This window comes from Macrobrachium nipponense, chromosome 10 (assembly GCF_015104395.2).
Source record: "Macrobrachium nipponense isolate FS-2020 chromosome 10, ASM1510439v2, whole genome shotgun sequence".
In the NCBI taxonomy this organism is placed as follows: domain Eukaryota; kingdom Metazoa; phylum Arthropoda; class Malacostraca; order Decapoda; family Palaemonidae; genus Macrobrachium; species Macrobrachium nipponense.
In genome coordinates this window covers 78,125,125-78,148,562 of record NC_087204.1, presented here as the reverse complement: position 1 = coordinate 78,148,562, position 23,438 = coordinate 78,125,125, and the positions used below count along the sequence as shown (strand labels likewise).

General features: G+C 37.7%; 1 protein-coding gene across 1 annotated transcript in view; it reads right to left on the bottom strand.

Moving 5' to 3' along the window:
* LOC135223712 (adhesion G protein-coupled receptor L3-like) overlaps positions 1-5,106 on the bottom strand; it is a 121,414-nt gene extending 116,308 nt beyond the window's left edge. Inside the window, exon 1 of the mRNA XM_064262448.1 lies at positions 4,967-5,106. The gene's annotated coding sequence lies outside the window, so the exon portion shown is untranslated. The remainder of the gene's footprint in view (positions 1-4,966) is intronic.
* Positions 5,107-23,438: the final 18,332 nt, after the last annotated feature.

Sequence of the window (23,438 nt, the reverse complement as noted above, 5' to 3'; positions counted from 1 at the left end):
TATATAGAATATATATATATATATATATATATATATATAGATATATATATATATATATCTATATATATAATATTACATATATCTTTTTTATGTATATAGATAATATCTCTATATATAGATATATATAGATATAAATATATATATATAAAGAAATATATATATATATATATATATATATATATTATATATATATATATATATATATATATATATATATATATATATATATATATATATATACATATATGTCATATATAAATATCTATCTTTTTCTTCCCCTTTTCCCGTAATCCTATAGTATATGTATATATATATATATATATACCGATATATTTTTTTCTACCCTATGTTCTACTATATATATATCCCCCCCTATCCCATTTATATATACATCTTGTCGTATGTTCCGTGAAATATGTGCACTATTTCTCATACCGTAATCCTGCCGTTACACTATGTTTTCCCACATTGTTGGTAGGCAAGGTTGCCGTACATTATACTTTGGATGGTTCTCGTGTGTGCTTTTGTGTTTGATTTCTAAGTGACTCTGGCTCTCTATGGAACACTCTCCTGTGTGTTGTTGTAAATTATTTCTATATATGAGAAAAGGACATGTCCTTTTATATGTGTGTGTGTGTGTGTATAAAAATATAGATATATATAGATATATACTGTGATGACAAGATTTTCGCAAAAGTTATGAAACAGTTTCACCAAATGGTTAGTATATACTACTTTCCGTCAAGGAAAGTATCTTAAAGGTGACCTACAATTACAGCCTAACTATAGGACTTTTTAAAAAGGTATATTGTTTAAGATCTCGTATTTACAGAGTTTGAAAGTTTGAATTTTCCATGTGGTAACACAGTGTCCAGACGGGCACTGTGATGGTGTAAATGGTCTTAATACCTGTCTGAGACATGCATTAAACAGAGACGAACCAATGAATCACTCTGGTAAATATCAAAATAGAACTTCTCTGCAAGTTGCAACGTCTTGGTTGATATTATGTACTTAAGGACCATAGATACATATTATTTACAAAAATATCTTACTTCAATATAATTTTGCAAAAAAAACCAGATTTCCGAGTAAAAAACCCAGAAACCCTGATGAGAGACAAAACCCCCAGATCTGGGTTTTAAAAAACAATAGGGGTGGCAGCCCTCAGCCTTGTTACATTTGTCCTTAATTCAATTATGTCGCTACTGTCACTGGTTTGAATGTCTATATTCTTGATTTTCTCGAAATATGATGGCTTTTCCTTGCAATCCATTGTCAGAGAGGAATGATAGAGTGCTCTTAATTACAGTCCAACGTTCCCATTTTGGGCACATGATTTTTCTATATATTCCTAGCTTCTCATTTTCAAATATAATGGTTTTGATCACGTTAAGTATAATTTTGACATATAATCAATCATTATATATGATGAAAAAAAATTCAATTTTCCATTATTTCTTTACTTGTTTTTTTCTGAGATTTTTTTTGAAAATTAGCGACCCGAAATAAAAATTTTATTTCAATAAGAGAAAATTCATATTTTGTATTATTTCATTTTATGAAACATATATAGCTAAATATTCTCGATAACAAAATATATATATATGATTTTTATTATAGTAAATATCAATGTAAATATTTTTGCAAGATGTTCCCAAAATGGGAACGTTCGACACTTGGTATGCCGGATACCCTGATTTACTCGATATCCTAGGTCTTCTATCCATGGATGGTAAAAACTTTTGCGGGTGAAGTTTTATCATTTTTTTATACTTATTATCATTATCAAAATCATTATCATCATCATCATCATTATCATCACCATCATTATCATCATCACCATCATCATGGTCATCGTTGTGTGATAAAAGGCTCGCTCCATAAGAAGTGTAGTGTCACATTCCACGAGTTACATTTTTTCTTAAATAATCAAACAAAAAGTAAAGTAATTAATATTAATGGAACAACGTCTTTAAAACGATGTTATATTGCAAGATTTACACACACAAAAAACCAGTTTTTTTTTTTATTTTATTTTGGTAAAAATTTCTATTTTCATTTTTCATACCGAGATTTAAACCCCCAAGTGTCCAACGTTCCCATTTTTGGAACACATTAAAAAACAATAAAGAAAATAATAAAAAGAGGATTTTTGGTTTTCTCATCATAAAGGGCACCTATACAGATAAGTTCTGAGATATTGATGCCATTTACTTAAAATCCTTCAGTATGCGGACATTAAAAGGTTAAATAAGCGACTCTAGATCGTGTGAATGAATTGTTTATTTACAAATGATTGACAATCATGGTCAAGAAGGGCAGTTTAATGAATCATATGACTATATAAAAGTATTCTACTTCTTCGGTTTTCATCATTAATAAAACTTGAAATTTGTTAGAAATTAAGAGCTATTTAGACGATAAAAGTAATGAATGAAGTAACCCGAACGAAAAAAACGAATAGTATACATAACAGATTATAATTTATCAATAGAGAAAATACGTGACTAGCGAATAATTAATCGTACACACAGTAAGAATGAATGCTAGGATAATGACGTCATTGCCTCAAGCGAATTCTGAACGCTGATTGGTCCTAATTTCTCCCAATATCCGATTCTTAACACAGATCACAAATATGCCCCCGGCTACGGATTAAGCTGAGAAGAGGAAGACATTCATTGGTTGCCAAACGACACCGGGAGGGTCACTCTTCCACCAGCTCACTCTCATGATTTTTTTCTGCGTAAAGTTGGAGGGGGTGTGGGTGTAGTGTCGTCAGTGCACCTCATGCGTCCCTTTCATTCCTTTTACTGTACCTCCGTTCATATCCTCTTTCTTCCATCTTGCTATTCACCCTTTCTTGACACTTTTTTTCATAGTGCAACTGTGAGCTTTTCTTCATGTTACACCTTTAAAACCTTTGTACTCTGAAGTTTCTTTTTTTTTTTTTTTAGCGCTGAATGACTCTTACGGTCCCAGCACTTGGCCTTGGCCTAAATGACTATATTCCTTCCACCCCTCATGATTTTAGAGAGTCGTCATAGTTTTCTCAGAAGTTGAAAGAAAAATCATTAAAATATTGATATAGTACAATATTGTTTTGAATTATTTCCGCAAATATTGCCATGTTATTTATTATATTTTAAGATACAGGGCCGCTTCTTCTTACACTCCCTCACACACATTCAGACACAAACACACACACATGCACACCAGTCAAAATGTTAGTCTCTTACTAATACAGTGAAACTTTGATTTGTACAAGAAACAGAGAGATATACAGCTCCAACAGCAGTATTTTATTTGCTTCACCAGCCCTACGTCTAACTGAGCGAAGCCAAGAAAAACTTATTCTGGTCAGCACTTCAGTGGCGGTGGTCACAAGGAACGCCAGCCGGAGCTGGTACTCGGGTACTGGGTATTTTTTGGGAGCTCTTTTCATGCCACATCTACAAAAGTCCGGTGGGTATTTAAGTTTCAATGCAATATCATAAATAGTTTTAATTTCAGCGTCAATAAACTCGCGGGCTACAGACACGTAAAGCCCTTAGGAACTCCCAGAAAAACAGAGAATTTTAACATTTTGATGGTGATTGGAGTAAGTAATGAACAAAAGAGGCAATATTAGTTGATTTTCGAAAGACTGAAGAGGTGAAATTTCACGCTGAATTAAAACTATTTATTGATATTGCATTGAAACTTAAATACCCAAGGACTTTTGTAGATGTGGCATGGAAAAGAGCTAGAAAAACATTTTATTCAACTAATGACAAACTTGAAATTTAGTAAGCATAACATTCTAAAATTACCTTATGATGAAAGGTTTTTAGATATTCCTAGAATTTTAAAGCTTTTAACATAAATGTTGTTTTCAGTCATATTGATGTCAAGAATTTAGTAATCAAAAATTCTCCTAAAGATCTTCCAGGCTGCATATATGAAATTCCTTGCAAAAGTGTGATAAAATCTATTACGGACAGACGGGAAAATCTCTTTCACAGTGTCTTAACTTAAGCAACATCAATATTCTGTGAGAACTGGGCAAATATCGAATGCATTATTTGTAACTATGAGAGATTCAGACCATCCTATTAACTGGAGTCAAGCAAGAGCCTTAGTCCCATGTAATGACACAGTTAAAAGGAATATCATGAATCTTGTTTTATCAAGTCAAATAATAGAAATGTTCTAAATTTAAGTCTTGGTTTATTTAAACTTGATGCTTTCATAATGAAAAAAGTTGTAGATAAATATAAGCAACAAAATTAATATATTCAGTTTTTACATGTTTTTGGACTGTAAAGATAACTTTGTTAATTTTTCGGTTAGGGTCAGAATCTGTTTAAGTTTTGTGACGTGTGATATCCGATAATCCTGGATTATCCCTTTTAATTTTTACCCTTTTGATAATTAACCATCTGGTATTCCTGATCTGTTTGTACCTGAGGCCTTCCTCTCCAATTGTACTTTTAGTAGCTCCTTGACGATGTCTGAATAAAGACGAAAGCGCTTGGATACCTGACTATCCAATTTCCCGTGGTATTCGCTTATATATATAATTATATATATATAAATATATATATATATATATATATATATATATATATATATATATATATAGATATAGAATATATATATATATATCAATATATATATATATATAGTTATAATATATATATATCTATATATATATATATGATATCATATATATATATATATATTTATATTATATCTGTGTGTGTGGTTAGTTTTTTTCTTTGTCTATTTCACAGCCACTCCCTAAAAAAAATTTTCATCCGTCGTAAAAAGAGCAAGAAAGTTTATATTTAAAAAAAAAACGAGTCATTGTAGTCAGAAGGCAAGTATTAATAATCACAGATTTAATCTGACGATGCACAATGCATGGAAGGAGCCTTTGGAAGGAACACATGAACAAGTCTCCTTAGTGGGAATAACTTACCTCAGATGGCTTTCACTCTGGAAATAAATAGATCTCTCCTTTTGTCAGGAGCGAGAAACAGCAGATGACAAGCGCCTGAGCACTCACAATTAGCTACACGTCGCCACTGGTGCGTTCACTTCAACAAAAAAAGCTGTGCTTTAGAAACTCCCTACCGACACAAACTTACTGGCATCCTGTCAGGACGATAACTAGCTTGGATTTCGTGATAAGTAAAGTGATAACCAAATTTCGTTTGTTTTCTTCCATTTCTAAAACCCTGGCTAGATGACTCTGTGTCGTTTTCGGCTGAAATGTCTTCGCTGAAGACGAGGAAATGAAAGATATTTCCTAATTTCGCGATGTGTCCCGCACGTTTTCATTTCTAATCGTTTTTAAATCATTCTGGATAGGTGCCTACCGTACTTTAATTTTTGAAGTGGCAACTCAGCGGAAACTGAGTTGCTAGACTTAAGATAAAGCCCGTCACGAAATGTCAGAAATGGGCGAGAGAATTAAACTTAAATGACTACGCCTTTTCACCCTGAAATTGAAAAAAAAAAATGAACCTCTTTTTTAAAAAGTTGACTTTCATATTAAATAAATTAAACTTCAAATTAAAAAAAAGTTTACTTCCATATTAAAGAAATTAAACTTCAAATTAAAAAAGTTGACTTCCATATTAAAGAAATTAAACTTCAAATTATAAGAAAAAGAGTTGACCCTCATATTAATAAAGTAGAAGTTCAAATTAGAAATGTTGATCCTCAATTTTAAAAAAGTTAGATTTCGAATTTTAAAAAAAGACTCAATTAAAAACAAATGAAATTCAATTTTTGAAAAATGCGGTATCATCTGAATGTGTCGTGAGTCAATTTTCGCAGCTGGTAGGATTTCCTCTCATCATCCTCACTGGCAACTCTTTCTCTTCCCCAGCAACCGTTGCTGCGCATTACTCAGCCCTCCCAGTGTAACCAGTTCAGTATTTTTTCTTACCTACTGACTGACTGAAAAAAATTATAATGCAAATTTGCAATATACTGGTATTTTCTACGTGTTTGAAATTAAAAAATCTCAGAAAGCCCAAATAATATCGTGTAAAAAGATTATATTATATTTGTTTTCAAACTGAGTTTAATTGGTTTTAAATTGAAAGTCAGTTATTTAAATTTTTTTAAATTGAGGGTCAACATTTTTAATCTGAACTACTTTTTTCATTTTCAAGTCAAATTTTTTAATAAAAATTCACTTTTTTCATTTGAAGTTCAGTTTATTTTATTATGAAAATAAATGTTAAATTTGAAGTTGAATTTCTTTAATATGAAAGTCACCCTTTTCTTAAGTGAAGTTCATTTTTTTTTTACTTTGAGGGTTGAAAAGGTACAGACTCTAATACTTATAATAGGGCTTGTGTGTGCCCTCTAATACTCTGAATCGGGCGTATTTCTTATTTATTTTTCTACTAAATTAGAAATTGCAAATACTGACAGTTTTCATTAAAAAAAAAACTTTTTAATCCTACTGTCTCCCTTTTTTGTTCAACCTTACTCCGATCCAGTTTCTTTTACTCTTTTTTCTGATCCAGTCACTTTTTAATCTTACTCTGAATATTAACATCGCCTTTTGCGTCAGACCGCAAGAATTTCTTAGCCCATCTTTCCCTCTTATCCAGACTTGGTGCCGTCATGGGCGTACAAACTCTTGCAGCAAAGTTCAAAGCCCTTTCTGGAATAATGTAAATAAGAAATGAACTGAATCAGATTCGTAGTCACTTAACTTTGTGGTGGTATTCAAATGTGATTGTACCCACGGTCTACATATACCTAGACCGTGATTGTAGTACCCATAGTCTAGATATACCTAGACATGATTGCAACCACGGTATAGATATACCTAGACCACGATTGTACCCTCGGTCTAGATATACCTAGACCGTGATTGTGCCCATGGTCCTACATATACCTAGACTGTGATCGTACCCATAGTCTAGATATACCTAGACCGTGATTGCAACCATGGTCTAGATGTGATTGTATCCTCGGTCTAGATATACCTAGACTGTGATTGTACCCGAGGTCTAGATATCTTAGACTGTGATTTGTACTCACGGTCTATATATACCTAGACCATGATTGTACCAACGGTCTACATATACATAGACTGTGATTGTACCCATAGTCTAGATATACCTAGACCGTGATTGCAACCATGGTATATCTAGACCGTGATTGTACCCACGGTCTAGATATACCTAGACTGTGATTGTATTCACGGTCTATATATACCTAGACCGTGATTGTATCCACGGTCTAGCTATATCTAGGCCGTGATTGTACCCATGGTCTAGATATACCTAGACCATGATTATACCCATGGTCTAGATATACCTAGACCATGATTGTACCCATAGTCTAGAAATACCTAGACTGTGATTGTACCCACGGTCTAGATATACCTAGACCGTGATTGTACCCATGGTCTAGATATACCTAGACGTGATTGTGCCCACCGGTCTAGATATACCTAGACAATGATCGTAACCCATGGTCTAGATATACCTAGACCGTGATTGTACCCATAGTCTAGATATACCTAGACTGTGATTGCAACCACGGTCTAGATATACCTAGACCGTGATTGTACTCACAGTTATCATAATACCTAGACCGTGATTTGTACCCATAGTCTAGATATACCTAGACTGTGATTATACCCAAGGTCTAGATATTACCTAGATTTTGCGATTGTACTCACTGTCTATATATACCTAGACCGTTATTGTACCCACAGTCTACATACGTATGTATGGGATTTGTATCCAAGTTGATTGTATGCCATAGTCTAGATATCCCCCACCTAGAACCTTTGTGAATGCAACCATGGTCTAGATATACCTAGACCATGATTGCACCCACAGTCTAGATATACCTAGACTGTTATTGTACTCACGGTCTATATATACCTAGACCGTGATTGTACCCACGGTCTACATATACCTAGATCGTGATTGTACCCATGGTCTAGATATACCTAAGCTGTGATTGTACCCACAGTCTAGATATACTTAGACTGTGATTGTACCCACGGTCTACATATACCTAGACCGTGATTGTACCCGCGGTCTAGATATACCTAGACTGTGATTGTACCCGAGGTCTAGACATACTTAGACTGTGATTGTACTCACGGTCTATATATACCTAGATCGTGATTGTACCCACGGTCTAGATATACCTAAGCCGTGATTGTACCCACGGTCTAGATATACCTAGACCGTGATTGTACCCTCGGTCTAGATATACCTAGACTGTGATTGCACCCACGGTCTAGATATACATAACCCATGATTGTATCCACAGTCTAGAAAGAACAGACTGTGGTCGTATCGACGATCTAGTTCTTTCTAGACTGTGGGTATGACCACGGTCTAGAAAGAAAGTTTTCTAGACCGAGATTGTATCCACCTTCTAGATACTCTAAAAACCGTGATTGTATCATGAAATTCGTGTAATTCAGCTTACAATTGCTACACATGTCGTGAATAGTGTAAAATTTAAGATAATTTTTCTTTTTTGATAATTTCATTATTGGGTAATTCCGTTTTCCTGTATACTATATTTCCTCCCTGGTGGATCTTATGTAAGTCTGGCAATACCCATTATGTAAGAAGACGCTACTGTGTTTTTATAATTCTCTCCTTTCTGCTACACTTTTGTTTGTCTCCGGTAGAAAGTAAATGAAGTTTACCAGTGATGGTTTGTATTAGTGATCAATGTGGGGAGAAAAGGAAAATGCCATTATGAATCATTTTGTCTACAAAATAAAAGCCCTTGTTTTACAGACGCATTCTCGCTTTGTGGATTCTGAGTAGCTAAAAGGGACTGTATTAGAGTAGAGTAAATAGTAGTTTAATCAGAATAAGTAAGAATGAAAATGGAAAACGTATAGGAACTGATGACATTCAGACAAGCGAGCATTACTTCTGAAAATGGCAGGACCTGAAATAATGGGATGTTGTTACCATATGAATTTTGTGGGTGTGTACAGGCTGGATGTATGAGGTAATACGAATTAAACCGTTGCAAAAAAAAATGGCCATCTCTAAAATCAAAATTGGTAAGAACAATTTGCAAGCAGTTTCTTTGAAACTGCTTGTAAACAGTCTGCAAATACTTTGGAAACTGTTTGCAAGCAATGTTTCCTGGCCAGATCTCAGTTGTCGTCAGGATGCTTGTCGGTGCAGTAGCCTCTGTATTTTACTTGGCAGTTTTAATGCACTCGAGGAGGGATTAATAAGAGAAAGAAAAAGAGATGGGCGAGGAAGTTTTTAGAAAAAGGAGTGTCGCACACACATGCACATGAGTAGGGAAAAAGACCCCATTTCGGCTCAACCTCAACACCCGACCCCAATTCGGTCACAGTCGATAAATCCCATAAGCTTGCCTTTATTCTAACCTCATGTACGTTGACTATTAACACGACTCCACAGGAAAACCACCAAATATTTCACTCTAGTTCAGAAAAAAACAAAACAAAATGGCTTAACCTAACCCAACCTAACCTAACCATAACCTAACCACCAAGTGAAAAAAATTATAAGTCCCTAAACCAAACCTAACCTAACCTAACCCATGTGAAATACCCAACCCCATTTTGTCTCAAGCTATACCCTTCGGACGAAAAACTGTCTTTCACTGATGTGAGTTAATCCCCGACACCCGATGTGAAAAGACATTTATGATTGCTACCGCCAGTATATAAGGTCACGTGATAGTATGAATGCGAAAAGATTTCTAAACTCCATTCAAATTCAGATAAGAAGATGATAACCATCCCCACCATTTCTCCATGACTCACTGCAGGTGCACAACATGTCACATCACGATGGTGCACATTCACACGAGACACACAACACGACACGACCATCACAGCCCAATAATCCATCTCCATGTCCAGTGCCGTACACACACACATGCACACACACACACACACACACACTCGACACGATATACCGCTTTAGTGAAACCTCATACGAGGGTGATAAGGCAATCGTAACCCACCTGCACACACATGCACTGATAATTTCCCCACAAGGTTTCGCTGAAATGCGTTAATCCCCGAGACCTGATGTGAAAAGACGTTTATGATTGCTACCACCGTTATATTAACTCAAACAGCAGTAAGACTCACTAAGTTCGCCAAGAGGCTGCTCTACTCCACAACATCTCCACAAGCAGACATGGGTAATTCCACCAGCAACAGCGGTGATGAAACTACGAGTGACAGTTCCATTGAAATTCCTTTTCCGTGGCACATATATACTGCACCGAAGGCTCGGACTAGCCAGAGGCTGCAGAGTCTGCTGTCAATGTAGAAAGAAGAGGAGCGAACAGGGGTGGAAACAGAACCGACTCGAGACGATCTTTAACAGGAAGTGCAGCAGGGAGCGCCACTTCCCAGGATAGTGAGATTAATTCTTTTTATTTAGAAGTTTGTCGAGATGTGACACGCTGTAAAAGAAAAAGAAAAATGCACATCATTACCACTGCATTTACATATAGAACAACCAGTTTATTTTGATTAAATTCTCTACTTGTTATTCCTATTTTCTGCAGGTTCCACCATGAACGCTGTAACAGCTCTACCAAAAGGGGAAAATGTAAGGGAAACATTGCCGAGAGGAGGTCGCTGTCAAATAGGAAGTGCCAAACAACAGAAGATGCTGCTTAACAGGGAAGGAGAGGAGGCCAACCGAATTGTGAGTACTATCACTTATCCAACTGCAGTAGGAACGCACATTGATGTGACAAACAGGCTCATCAGAATTAACAGAATGCAGCTCACCGAGGACGTCTTGCGAACACTCCGGGAGAGGGGTATAAATTCTGTCATTGTATACCTATGCATCATCATCATCATCAGGCAGAGAATGGTGGGTGCAGTGGTACACCTGTGAAATGGGTTCTTTTACGTTAATACCACCTCCTGTGCTAACATTGGTGGACACAGTGAATGAATTGCTAGACGAAGCTATTGAATACGTGGCGAGCAACCTTGAAGACAGGCTCAACTTAAGCGAGGGTTTGGGTTGGCGCATCACGTCGCTGCACAGTGTACAAATCAACATCTCATGGTGAGAAATGGTGAACATAGCAAATTTTGAAGAGTATCCCGCAGGAGTCAGGGGCGTGAAAAAACCAGATAAGGACAAAGTCAGATCAGCATTAAACACATACCTGCATGACACTGAACAGCGACTCCTTCAAGACATTGGAAAAAGACAACAACCTTAACATCTATGTTTACAAATTGTGTGAACTGGTCATGGGAAAACAGAGAGAAAACGATGGACGTGCATCTCGCTAGAAAGGGGGGTAACACGTCATGTCCCGACTGGTCACTCTACTGCTGATCACGGATGACCACCTCGCACTCATCAAGACATTTGTCGCCTACCGTGAAGGCATTCCGCCATGGGGTAAGAGACAATGAGGAGAAATACGCAGGTGGCATGTGTTTTTCACTGTCTAACTTTGTTTAATAGCCCCGCCATTCGCGATGCCCACACCCGAAAAAGTTCAACCCTAACCACAGTTCTATACCCAGAGCCCGACCAATTTAAACAGTTTGAAAAAGCTAAATCACTGAATAAAACCTCGCACATCGCCTTCTTAGATTTTGAAGCGTACAACAGACAGCCTGACGCGGATGAAGACCAGAGAGTTGTGTCAAAGCAGAAAGCGTATGCATATTGTTACGCAATTGTCGACGGCAGAAGCAAGAAATACTGTACGCATAGAGTAGGTGTAGGTGTAGGTGTAGGTGAAAATAGCTGAAGACTGGGCCAGGATACGTGAGACGATGGTGGCACACAAAATCAGCATGACCTCTGAAACAACCTGCCAGTTTGAACAGGCTACACACTGCAAAAATTACAACATTAAGTTCACCGATAACGCTATCAAAGTGTGCCATCACGCGCACTACATACCGACGGAGCCCTACCAGTGTTAGTACACAATTTGTCTTACGACGCAGCACTCATCTTGAAAGAAGCAGTTGCCAAGCACAACTGCGAAATCTTGAAACGTGATGGAGGTACATTTTATTCGCTTAAAACTGGCAAACATCAGATTGATGGATAGTGCCCACATGATCAGAGGATCATTTTCCAGTCTTGCGTTGAGTCACATCAAGCAGAAAGGAGCTTTGGAAATCACATGCCAGATGTTATCTAAATATCCCGATGAGTACACCAAGCTAGTTTTTGAGCACAGGTAAACAGTACTACCCTTATGACTACGTCACAGGCTTCGAAGTGTTGCAAAAACCTGGCATCCCCTCCAATGTGTGTTTCAATTCCTCACTGACAGGGGAAAGCATTCCCTGTGAAGGATATGAACACGTCTGCAAAGTGTGGAATACTGCAAACTGTTCTAACTTACTGGATGACACCGTTTATACCTTCTCATGGACATGGGATTAGGGAATTTGGGGATGTTTACTTAGCTTGGAGGAAGGCTGTTTATACACAGTTTGGACTGGACCCAGTTTACTATTTAACGTCTACCTCCCTCTCACTAGACACTTTTCTCCACACTTTGCGAGTGCGCCTCCTCCTGATTTCCGATGGGGAAACTTACCAACTGATTGCTAACAACATCAGAGGCGGTTTCTGCAGTCTGAACAACCCCGAGTTAAACCCACAATTTAAAGCTGGTGACCGACAATCATATATACTGTACGTCGATTTTACCAGTCTTTATTCTGCGGTGATGAGCAGATATAAAATGCCTTTGGATTAAATAACGGAGCTCTCCCCCACCAAACTAGAGAGGTTTACCGCTAGCGATATCACATCCATCAATTTGCAGGGAGAACACAGTTATTTCACTCTTCTTGATACTAAGAAGGTTAGAGACGATGTCGCTCTCAGGACGGTTGAGTTCCCTCTAGCTATACATCACATGAACGTAACCCTCCAGGATCTATCCCCTTACACTAAAAGCCTATTGGAAAAGTTTAATGTGAAGCTCCTTAAAAAAAATGTCAAACTGGTAGGCACCACACTTGCCAATGCAAAACCACTTAATTTGCCTTCCCCTATTGCAAACATTAATAAGATTCGGTCTAGAAGTCGACATTATAAGAAAAGTTTACAAGTTCAAACAAGGATTTTATTTAAGGTAATACATTACAGAGAATGTGGAGAGGGGAACGAAAGAATCAGACCCTGACAAGGGGAACACCATCAAAATCTTGATGAACGGTTTTTTTGGCGTAACCATTAAAAACCCTTTGAACTATTCCACCAGGACAGTTGTCACCACCAATGAACCCTCACTACATACATACAAGTCCTTTGAAAGGTTGAACAATCAATGATACATTGTGAATCACTGCAGAGAGACCATTACAGCAGAATCCGCGATCTATGTTGGGTTCAGCATACTGGACCTGGCTAAGGACATGATGTACAAGTTCTGTTATGACGTCCTTCAAAAACTGTATGGTGATAGAGTTAAGCTCCTGTACACTGACACTGACAGTTTGATCTTCTCCCTGGAGACTGATAACCTTGCACACGAATTGAAAGATGTTCTTAAACCATATTTGGATTTGAGCAACTTTCACAAAGCTCGAAGTGTATGACGATACGTGCAAGGGGTGGGGAACTTGGGACTCGTCAAAGTTGAAACAGGCGTCGAACTTATGAAACGCAAAATAGTCGGTGTAACACTTTAAAGGGGATTCAAAGATGTCGCCAAAAGACTAATAGTCATAGCCAATACCGAGATTTAATTGAGAATGAGATCACTTACACCAAGGTTCACAATTTGCAGATGGTGGGAGGAACGATGTGTCCCACCCGACAGAGGAAGGTAGCTCTATGTCCTTTTTAGAAGATAAGAGATATTACATCACCCCTATAAATCTCTCACTTACGGTCACCCTCAGATCCGGTAAAATGAACGACTGGGGGAGCAGAAGGAGTTAACAAAGATGAGTAGGTCCTGGCATCCCCGCCACCGCCACTGCCACCACCACCGCCACTGGCCGTGGCAAGCACATGCAAAGCGTTCGCCCAACCTTTTGACTTTCAACCCCCCACTCCTTCACACTACTTCCCCAAGATAGAAGGTTGTTCCAAAAGACGGAGAGCGGACAGCAAATTGGAGGTTAAGCAGCAGCAGCACCAGCAGCATCCGATAACTGCCCTTGCAAATTCTTAGGCGAAGTTGATGTTTCCTGCCCCTGCTAAAAAAAGTCGACTCTGTCTGAGTAGACGTGTCACACACTAAAATGTGTGCCTGTATATACAAATATATGTATGAATTTACAGTCTAAATTATTGTGAATGTATGTAAAAAAATTATAACGCATAAAATCAACGCACAATCAAATTAGTTTTCTCAACAACCCTCACTTGCATATAAAAAAAAATTATGATGAATAAAAACATTGCACAATCGAATTCTTTTTCTCAACAACCTTCACCTCTATATAACGCTCAGGTAAACATTGCATCTGCTCAGTAGCGTATTAACTGCAACCATGGAAACGGGTTCCTTCCAGAGAAAAATCTTGAACCTTTTCGCCGTTCCTGCACGAATTATCATAACAGGTTTCAGCAACAGTGGAAAATCGATCCTGTGTCAGAACATAATTGAAATGTATGAGGCCAACTTTTACTGTATTTTATATTATGAGGTGAGTGAAAACCCTCTGGAAAGACATCACAGCATAAGTGGTAAATTCAAAGAATCCAAAGAGATACTACACCCATTCGATTACACAGAAAGAGGAATGGAGAATAGAAAAGCTCTATTATTTGAACTGTACGACTGTTTTCTCGAAGCCTGTGACAATAAATTCGTCACCCAGGCATTCACTACAGGATGGCATTCGGGTATATCGGTGATTTTCATAACCCAGAACACGTTCCACTCAGGTAAATTCAGCAGGAACATCAGTCTCAATTGCTCCCATTACATCCTCATGAAGAACCGGGGCATTGGACAGATTGAAACTTTGGGCAGACAGTTGTTCGGCTGGCAAAGGGTGTGGAGTTTTTCGGACATATACAAAAGAGCTTTAACACAAAACCGGTATGGTTATCTGTTAGTGGACTTCACTCTGTCAACACCCAAACTGTTACAGCTCAGAACAAATATCCTCAGAGAGAATGAATACCAAATCACGTACAAATATAGACTGAAGAAACAGTTCCAACTGCTAAGGAAGTTATATGAGAATGTAACGCAAACTTAGCTGTTTTAGCAGTGTGTGAATGCGCTACGCAAAGCAGCAAAGAATGAGGACAGAAGCATAACTAAAGCGGACGTCACAGGTTTTTTACGGGGTCAGCCATCATACACCCTACATAAACCACATGCAAGCGTTTCCTTAGGAGGAAAATCATATCTTCCAAACCTCGAGCTGTGGCCAGCACAGATCTGGCCGACATGTCAAAACTCACTCCACACAATGAAGGTTATAAATATCTGCTATTCTTCATCGACCAATTTTCAAGGTATTTACACGTCCTCCCTCTGAAAAAGAAAAGACGGTGTCACAGTGCGCGATGCTCTGAAAGTGCTTCTAGAATCTAGCGATTTTTTAGGACTGTCCCGTCTGAACAGCAACGAAGGTAGGGAAACATTATAACAAACATGTGAGGAAATATTTTAAAAGTAGGAACGTGTTATTATACTAGCGTCTACTCGCGGGAAATTAAAGCTTCTATAGCTGAAAGGGTAATAAGAACCATTAAAAACCGAATATACAGATACCTTACACACAAGAACACATTGACATATATCAATGTTCTGCAGGATGTAGTCGAAAGCTATAACAACTCACCTCAAGAGAGTTTAGGGAATGGGCAGACGCCCAAGGAGGTGCATGCGATGAAGACTAAAGCAGACATTAAAAGTCAGTTCTCGAGAATGTATAAAAACCTTTCCTACAACGGGCCGCATCAGTTCAACCTTGAACGTTGGAGACACTGCATTCATAGCTGAAGAAAACCGGAATGCTGCTTTCAGGAGAGGATACACAGTTCAAAACACTACAAATTTTTAAAATCAAGAAGCTCATCACTCTGCAAAATCCCACAGTTTACATCTTAGAAGATTTAGCTGGAGAAGAAATAAAAGGTACATTCTATAGAGAAGAATTAATACCTACCGAATTGCCTGAAACCTATGACATTGCCATCTTAGGGAGTAGGAGGAGAGGCAACAGAACACAATATTATGTTAATTGGAAGGGTTATCCTGCTCAATTTCATTCGTGGGTCGACGAATCCCAAATGGTATGGACATGAGTTGTAAAAAGGAAGCTTTAATTCATAAAAACAAAGATTTTATTTTATTCATCTCCCGTTTGTCCCCCTCCGATAGGAGTAGGTAATTCCCACAATAAGCAGGGCGTTTATTGCTACCATATCTGAAATATTTAGAAATTTTCTTCACAGTAATCTAACCAGAGAAACAACCCTCATTAAAAAGCTCAGAAGGTGTAAGAGGGAAATCTGTCAATTATCCTTGAAAACCACAACATTAGCGGGGAAGAAAAACATATTGAAGAGTCACAAAGGGGGCACTATTCTGTCCGTATTACTTCCTTTAGCAGCCAGTTAGATAGGAAGTCTTTTTAAATTTAAATAGGAAAATTTTTAAAAATTATGTACGAGAGGTTAACAAAAGGTCGGGAAACTTGTGGTAACAGCGTTGGCAATAACAACAACAACAACATTAATAACCATAGCGTCAATAGTGACCACAATAATAATAACAATAATGTTAACAGCATCAATGCAGGCGGTGAAGACAGGAGTGGCGGAGGTAGGATAAACACAGGTGCGGGTGATGCATACATTCCTCTTAAACGTGCAGAGAAGTATGAATTTTCCCATGAATGCTAAAACATTTACACCTCCACCTCCTTTACCCACCTTTGGGGATGACCGTGCAAAGAAGAAGGGAGAACCGCTAATTTTGAATGTGCTAAACTGTGAAGTTACCCGCAGAAGAGTAAATCCTGACCTGACTAGTGTTATTCCTATATTGTTCAAAGATTATCGGATACCGTATGTAAAATCCCTAGTTAATCATCTGCAAAATTCAGGCGTAATTGAATGGAATGAAAAAGGAGACCTGTCCCACCCGCTTAACAGATATAACATTTTAGATGTAGCTAGAGAATTTCAAGCGAATAAGAGGACGGATGATAGCAACATCCCAGTATAATTATTTTACGAACATTGGAGGTATTAGTGAATGGATGGTGAGACATACCACTATAAAAAGACAGATAGAAGCATGGCACAATTTGGTTAAGAAAGGAGGTAGCAGAACAATGAAGAACAGGGTAGCAAAGAAAAAGGGGGGATGTTTAGCTGCCGCATTGATGAATCACGAAATTATCCAGTGGTGGACCTGTTCATTCCTGCGGGTGTGTATAAACTTTCGAAGGGGGTAGCTGTATTGGCGTATCGCAAAATTATCAGAGATGAACCTGCTCAATCGTGCGGGCGCGGACAAAGTTTCTAAGGGGGAGGAGCTTAGCATGAATCACGGCGATGGGGAGTAGAGGATGTGGAAACCCCGGCAGGTTTAAGAGTGCATTATCGTATTTAGGCTCACTAAGTGTTGATGTGCACACTCATTCACTGCTCGAGATGACTTTATCACCCTGCAAGCTGGTTTTGGGGAGTTTATCCAAGACCAAGTTCAAGAAGAAGGAGTGTTGCCTGGCTGTAGCTACTAACTGTGTAACATGTCGAAATTATGTATTAGTTGAAGACATCGTAAGGGGTTTAACCCCTACGCTGACATTGCGGGTCGCCACTACAACAGAGCCGGGATTAGTTACGCTTCACTCCATCACCATGGGAGAGAAGGTACCGCCATTCTGACAGCAACCGAGGGAGAGAATACATTTGATGCTGAAGAACCTGACCTTCCCATCATCTTCACGTTGTTAACCCAATATGGAATTGGTGTGCCCGTGGAAGACAATGAATTCACCAAATTGAGTATAATGTATTCTAAGGATGAAGACCGTGCAGAAAGGTTGCGGAACGATATGAGAGAAATGAGATACAATCACTTCTATTCAGCGGTGAAGAGTTTAAAAATTCAATTAAAACAAGTATCGTTTGAAGATTTGAAATATGTCCTATTCCCCGCAGGGATAGGACAAAGCGGTCACATGAACTGTGTCTGGTTAAACCAATACCTACCTGTGATTATCTCCCTTGGCAAGGAGATGAAACGCCATGGAAAGGTCACATGTATAGTTGTCAAGGAATCAGTTTTATCCTTCGTGGAAGAGAAGTGTGCGGGAGATGTGCAGTTGAAAGATTCATTTTCCAAATTGAGACGTTTGGAAGTGATGGACACAGAAATAAACCTTGGGTTGAACTAAGCGTAGCTGCGACCTTCTTATGTAAAAAAAAAAAAAAAATGTTTGCCAACTTGTATATGTACATGTGTATGTATGTATGTTCCATTATTTTGTACAATAAATACAATTTTTTTTCATACTTTTATTCGTCCTTCTAAGCTGTGTAGTATATATGACCTCAATAACATGTATTAGCAGCATTGTGTGAATAGCGGGGTGTGCCTAGATTTATTTCCCGAAAACCGACTGTGTAAATTTATAAACAGGTTGGCCACTCCCATAGCTCTTTCAAAAGATGTAGAATATGAATTATGTGTGGCTTAGGGGTTACACTCTCAAACGAATACTACGCTGTCACACCAGAAGATGAAGATTTCACACTTCAGTTTAAGGTCACCTTTAATCAGAGTTCGACAACTTGCTCATACGTATGTTCCCGCTGTTGGCTTATTAGCGGCGGTTATGAATAGATTGACTAGAGCACTCAATACAGACATTACAGAACAACTGGAACCGTTTTACGTGCATACATTCTGGGTGTTATGCGTAGGGATGGGTTATTTTCACGGGATGATGATTTGAGAGGTGAGCCTCACATACGTGAATGCTGAGGTGCGAAAGTAGTTGTTTCAGTTGTTGTAAAGTTTAGTGTTAGGGCTACACGTTTATTGTGGTTTAACATAGGAGTGCAATACCAGATTTATGGTGTGGGGGTATTGAGAAATCATCGCTCCAAAACTCCCTATCTTGATGATCACAGTATTGATTATGTTTACTTATATTCCAACATTATTCAACCCTCATCGCTGGATGATGAAAAGGTAAATATCCTGGACTGTTTCACGTTGGAATGTGGACATGGTAGAGGTTCACATAACGCAGTTTATAAACCTTTAAATACAAATGTGTTAGATTACATTTCCATTGGTGTGACGAATCAGAAGGGGAGGATGTTAAGTTTGTTGAAGGTAAAAAGCATATCATGCACCCTTCATATAAGACCTAGATGAGCGAAATTATGTGCAGTACTTCACCAGTATGACGGGGGAACACATTAGATATGTGAGCAGTCTAGGCTGCTTAGACAAGTACCTGAATAACTCAGCGTCCGGGTTTGTGAATAGACTACCTGCTCCTATATTCCTACCAAATGGAAGCGAATATGAAGAGGGTCTAGCTTCAATCATGTTTCCTGGAGTTAATTATGCTGTATTATCAAGAGATGAGGAATTCTCCCTCCAGTTTGTTACTAAACGCGGTAAAAATAATAAGCACGCCTATATCTATAGACCGACAATGGCTGTGTTAGCGGGGGACATGAAAAGACTGGTGAGGGAGCTTAACAATATTTATGAACATTTAAAAGTATATTTTGACAGCGAATGCAAAAACATTTTCAACAGTAACGATGTATTTGGTTGGGATGAAGACAGCAGGAGAATTATTATCCCTCACATTAAGAGAGGGAAGATTGGGGTGGGGGACATTAAAAGTGTGTCTGTCAAATTCAGTAATAAAGCGGCCAGATTGCTGGGTTTTAAAAATAATGCAGTGTATGAAGTTTATGGCCTTGATGCGGTGAATGCACATCTCTCAGTTGATTCCTTACCCGATAATTGCGGTGTAGATTATATGTATGTGTACACCGATATTGTTCAACTGACTGGTTTTGGAGGGAAGCTATTAAATATATTGGATTGTTTTACATTAGAGAGCAGCAAAGGGAAGGGGATACACAATACGATATACAAAGCGCTCAACACGAACATTCTAGAACTGATTTCAATCATCATCACCGACCAGAATGGAAGGCGCATTTATTTCAATAACGACTTGAGCATCACCTGTGTGCTTCATATAAGGCCCAGATAGGGAGGTATGTATAAAACCTGCATTCTTTTCCACCTTTACGTTATTCACTTTCGTGAGCTCGTGTAATTAACCCTTAAACGCCGAAGCGGTAAAAATCAAAAACTCCTCCGAATGCGATAGCCGGTTTTGAGTGAGCGCGGAAGCGGAAAAATAATATTTTAAAAAATCACAGCGTGCTTAGTTTTGAAGATTAAGAGTTCATTTTTGGCTCCTTTTTTGTAATTGCCTGAAGTTTAGTATGCAATTATCAGAAATGAAAAATAATATCATTATCATATGTAAATAATGCGATATATGGTAGCGAAAAAAAGAAAATTCATACATAATTGTATTAAAATCACGCTGTGCAAAAAACGGTAAAAGCTAACGAGTTTCTTTTTTTTTCTTTGTATTGTACACTAAATTGAAATCATTTTGATATATAATACATTGTAAAACAATAAAAGCAACACCGGAAAAATATTATCACAAAATGATGTACGAATTCGTAACGCGCGGACGTAAAAAAATGTTTTTTTCAAAAATTCATCGTAAATCTAAATATTGTTCTAGAGACTTCCAACTTGTTTCCAAATGAATACAAATGATTGAATATTACGATACTGTAAGAGTTTTTAGCTTTCAATTGCAGTTTTCGACCATTTCCGACGAGTTAAAAATGACCAAATGTCGAAATTTTTATATAAATTTTTTTATATGCAATTATTTCGGAAATTGGAAAAGCTACAACCTTCAATATTTTTCATTTTATTCTACATGAAATTGCGCACATTTTCATATATAAAACTCTATGAAATGCCTAATATGAAAAGCGGAGCAAATTTTTTCAGAGAATACGATGTACGCAATTCGCGATTTTATGGCGGAGAATCCGCGCGCGAGGGAAGGAAAGTTTTTTTCATAAATTCACCATAAATCGAAATATTGTGCTAGAGACTTCCAATTTATTGCAAAATGAAGGTAAATGATTGAATATTACTAAAATAAATAAGAGTTTTAGCTTACAATTGCATTTTTCGACCATTTCGGTAGAGTCAAATTTGACCGAACGTGTTTTTTTTTCTATTTATCGTGATTTATATGCAAATATTTCGAAAATGAGAAAAGCTACAACCTTCAATTATTTTTAGTTGTATTCTACATGAAATTGCGCACATTTTCATATATAAAACTTAATGTAACGGCTAATTTAAATAGGTGCAAACATTACCACAATCGCACGTATGATTTTTCGGAAGAGTTACCGCGCGGACGTAAGGAAAATGTTATTTTTTTCATAAATTCACCATAAATCGAAATATTGTGCTAGAGACTTCCAATTTGTTACAAAATGAAGGTAAATAATTGAATATTACTAAAATAATAAGAGTTTTTGCTTAAAATTGCGTTTTTTTTTTTTTTTTGACCCATTCGGTAGAGTCAAAATTGACCAAAGGTTGAAAATGTGTCAATTATCATTTTTTATATGAAAATATTTCAAAACTGATAAAAGCTACAACCATGGGTTGTTTTTAGTTGTATTGTGCATGAAATTGCACACATTTCCATATATAAAAAACCTTATGTAACGGCTAATTTTAAAATGGTGCAAACATTACCACAATCGCATGTATGATTTTTTCGGAAGAGTTTACCGCACGGACGTAAGGAAAAAGTTTTTTCATAAATTCACCATAAATCGAAATATTGTGCTAGAGACAATTAAGGTAAATAGTTGAATATTACTACAATATAAGCGTTTTAGCTTACAATTGCGTTTTTCGACCATTTCGGTAGTATCAAAGTTGACCGAAGGTTGAAATTTTGGCACTTATCGTTATTTATATGAAAATATTTCATAACTGATAAAAGTTACAATCATGAGTATTTTTTTTGTTGTATTTTAAATGAAATTGCGCACATTTTCATATATAATAATTCATGTAACGGATAATTTAAAAACGGTGCAAAAATTATGTCAAAGTGACGAAATAATTTTTGAGATGTGTCACTGATACTTTTTAGTGCGATAAGAAAGAAATTCGCGCTTGCGCGCCTGCGTAATGATTGTAACAACAAAAAGCCTTGATCCGTGAACTCCCAGCATCCCCCAAGGCGCGTGATTCAAAAGTTTTTGGCTGGTAGGCCTATAAGTATTTTTCCGCGAATTTTAAAAAAACTTTTTTGAGTCGACATATGGTACGTCCAATTCGGCAAATCGGGGGAGATTTTGACTCGACGTTTAATACGTCCATTCGGCGTTTAAGGGTTAAGAACGCTCAAACGAGTGCTCTGCATAATATTCAAGTGAGGGATTAAAGGTTTTTTTAACAGGTATGAGGGTCATATTCACCCCACCCTCGGAGGTGGAATTTAAAACCTTGTTCTTGTCTGAACCCTTAAGAAAGGGAGCAGGTCTAGAGGACATTTTGGTCTTCTATCCGAGTCATAGAAGAGGTGGTGTATTTTCAGCCATGGCCGGCAATGCACGCAAGGTACTCCCTTTCCTGTTCAATGCTGCCAAACCTTCAGTTAAAGAATTTGGTAGATCGGTGTTTTCGGATGTAGTGAACGATCAGCGGCCCCTGAGGGAATCTTTAAAAAGGCATGGAGTGACAGCTCTCAAAAGTATGGGAAGATGCATTATAAGCGGTAGTGGGAAGGTCGACAGGAAAAGGTTGGGTGGAGTGAAATGTACACTTGCTCTGTCGGCTACGAAGACGAGGAAGAAGAGGAGAAAGAAGAATGGACGGATTAAATCAAGAAGTAAATATAATAAGGATGTGTATGATTTTATCTAATTCATTCACCCTCTGTCAGCAGACGCACACACACACGCATTTCCTCCATCTCGAAATTTTGTGAAATGGCGGGTGTGGTTCCAAATGTGCCAGGGATGGGAAACAAGGTTCCTATCTCTTCATATATTGCGGGCATCTTAGAATTATTCCCAAATGTGAACAAGCGTAGGATTATAGAAAGTTCGATTAATTCGAAGGGAAGGTTCGATTTCACACCTAGCAACAATTCTATAAATCAAATCCTTAGTGATAACGATATAGAGTTTCGTATTAACGCTGTCGCTGCCTCCTTCTTGGATTTGTCGAGTATAGCTTTGGAATTATACATCACAGTGGTTAGGGGGCGATGCTCCAGCTGCCAGATGATGCACTGTTGCACTTATTAACGGTATAAGTAATACGCTTTTTAAATTCGTCTCAGTGTTCTT